A 3,136-nucleotide genomic window follows, 5' to 3' on the forward strand; every position below is an offset into this window, starting at 1 on the left:
AAGAAAGAAAGAATTACAGTAACAACTGAAAGTGCACAGAGACAAAGGCCTCTAGGACCTATTTGGTTGCTGTACTTTATTTCCCAATGTCTTGGAGATGAGTGATTTGGCAAGATTGTATTTCAGACTCTCCAAATGTTAACTGCAGGCATGATCTCATAACTCACTTGGATGGAGGTCAGAGCAAAGTAATTTTTTTTCATGGATGCTGATGTTGATAATAAATGATGCTGACATAATTAAAAGGTTGGGAAAATTGGCTGTGGGAGAAAAGAGCAATGAAATTGGTATTATTTTCCTCCAGGAAAGTTGAAGAAATATGAGAGCCTCTAGGAGATGGAGGAGCTGTCTGCAGACGGGCTTGGGCAGAGCACCATTCTCTTTTAGGCTGAGCTATTGGGAGGGCAAAGATTATTTCTGAAGTTGAGATTTCTAGAGATTTTATGAATTCCAAGTTGGCTTAAAATAAGCCACAAGCTACTTCCCCCACACAGTGGCTTTCTTATTTCTATTGAAAACAAGAACAACATACAGTCATGTTTCAAAAAGTTAAAAAGTACAGGATAGTGTAAAGAAAAAAGTTAAGCTTGTGTATAAATGTGTCACTCAGAGATGACCCCCATTAGTATTTTGATAATTAATAGTCTTTTTTTTCCTGAAAGTACTGAGTTTATTATAAAGCATCACATCATTTCCTTATCAATAAACAAAGCCATTTTTGCATTATATGTTGATTTTTATAGAGTACAGACTGGCAAACAAGATATAGGATGAACTAAAGAAAGATGTAATTTTTAGAAATAGCTAGTGCAGAGCTAATACAGAAAACCTTCTCTTCTGATTTAAATGATTTTCTTGCCTAGAATTCTTTAATAATATTTTAAAAGATGTCCTTTGTCATGATTGGTATCTACAGTGTCCCTCAAAAGCTCGTGTGTTGAAAGCTTGGTCCCCACAGCAGCAGTAGGTGGCCTTGAAGCCTTTCAAAAATTATTGGATAAGGGGCTGGGGAGATGGCTCAGTGGAATAAGCGCTTCTCTGGCAAGTGCAAGGGCCTGAGTTCAATCCCCGGTTCTGCCAAAAAAAAAAAATTATTGGCTAGCAGAAGCTCTAAATTTATCAACATATTAACCTGTATTAATCTATCGATTAATTCATATTGGAATGTGTTTGGGGGTAGGAACTTTGCTGCAAAAGAGGCCTTTCTCTCAGTTTCCCTGCCCCCTGAGTGAGCAGCTTTGTCCTTCCAGGCTCTCCCCAGCACATTCATGCTCTTGCTTGCCACAGGCCAGCAGTGACAAGGCCGAGTGACAAGGACCCTCAAAACCATGAGCCAAATGGAAGCTTCTCTTCTTTTAAATTGTTCCTCAGATGTTTTGTCACAGCAATGGAACACTGATTAACATAACCCTTTTACTTGATATTTATACATTTGCATGGAATAGGGCACAGAAGGTATTATTTCTGCTTGGTTTAATTTGTTCAAACAATTTATGACTAAACTGAAACAAAAAGGTACGGTGTCAAGAAACACCAGCATTCACAGTTACAATATGTGTTGGAAAGGGGAAATCCACTAAAATTTCTTTCAGCAAAAACCTATGGAAAACAAATCTTGGGTAATAAATGACAACATACTTTTTAATAGTTAAAGTCTGAACTCTATTTAAGAGGCTGCCTCTTTAAGCTTACTATCCCAATTCCATGACAATTTCATGTTCATATTTTGCCTATGCACTTCTTTTATTATACATGAAAATCCACCTCATTATTTAAACTTCAAGCAATTTCTATTGAAATCAAGATAATTCTGCTATTTGAAAAACTTATTTTATAAAAGCAATAGGGATTCATTTTTCAAGATGCTTAAGGCAGAATGCTTGAGGTTCATGCTTGCTGCTCTGCCTGGGCTTCTGCTTCCTTTGAACCGGGTGGTGCCTTTAAGCCTACAAAGGCACGCACTGCACTATTTTCTCAGGCTTCAAAGAAAGCATCATAGTCCCCAGGGTACTGGCTTTCACTGAAAGTCTGAGGCAGCAAGAGATACCTGTGGCTGCTCGATGGTTTTCTGGTACATTTGCTCTCATCTGCTTCCGATTCTCTTCACAGGCTGCAATATCTTGTTCTTCAAATCCTATTTGAAACCAAGCACATCTTGCTGTTTCTTCCTCATCGCTGTAGAGCCAGAAGAAGATGCAGTACACACACAGATCACCATCCTGGGAACAGTAGCTTGCGGTTGTTTGGATGCTGAAAACGGCTGCAAAGCAGCTGCAGCAAGGCTGGAAAGGCTAGGAGCCCAACCAATTAGTAGTCTTCTGCAACTCTTTTCTGTATGGTTCCTCCTAAGTAGTCCTTGAGACACATGCTCAAATTTCACCTCGTTTTTGGCATGAGGTTTGAATTCTATTGCATTCTCTTAGAAAAGGATGAGCAATATATACCAGTAAAAGACAGGACTCCAAAGGAAAATCCTCATCTCCCACATCTCTCTAAAGTTATTTTGCTACCTTCTTCTCTTTTTTTTCTTTTTTAATCTCCTGATTTGTATTTATCTCCTTTGCAGTTAAGGAAGAATTTATTTAATTCCAGTTTGGAAAAAAGAAACTTTATGTAGGTTTTCATTGATCCCCTGGTGCTGATTGGACAAAATCCCTTGCTTACTAGTAAGGAACAACTTCACCACGCAGGGGTGGAGAATCTTGCCTTTCATGTCCAAACTAAGAAGGTGCAGAAGTGTTAAGGGGATTCATTCACGATTGCCAAGCTGGTGAGTGGCGGAGCAGAGCTTTGAAGCGCGGTAGGCTGGCTGCAGGGTCACCGTGCCTACAACTGAGCTATCGCACCACTCAAGAGACTGAGGCAGGAGGATGACTGCAAGTTCAAGAGCACTCTAAACTACAAAGTGAGCTCAAGGCCAGCCTGAACTGCGTAGCAAGATCCTGTCTCAGGAAAATAGGAGAGAAGGATATGAAGAAAGAGCAATCTGCATAACATAATTCAAGGTAGTATCTAATGTTGGTTTGGAGTCAGTGCTTCTGCTCTGATGTGTAATCTTTTATGCCCTGAAAAGTCATAGTCTTTCTTTCTCTCTCTCTCTCTCTCTCTCTCTCTCTCTCTCTCTCTCTCTCTCTCT

General features: G+C 39.7%; 1 pseudogene; it reads right to left on the bottom strand.

Moving 5' to 3' along the window:
• Nucleotides 1–1,887: 1,887 nt before the first annotated feature.
• Nucleotides 1,888–2,218, bottom strand: LOC101590380 (annotated as a pseudogene).
• Between the last annotated feature and the right edge of the window lie 918 nt (nt 2,219–3,136).

This window comes from Octodon degus, unplaced genomic scaffold (genome assembly GCF_000260255.1).
Source record: "Octodon degus isolate 3935 unplaced genomic scaffold, OctDeg1.0 scaffold00006, whole genome shotgun sequence".
Classification (NCBI taxonomy): Eukaryota; Metazoa; Chordata; class Mammalia; order Rodentia; family Octodontidae; genus Octodon; species Octodon degus.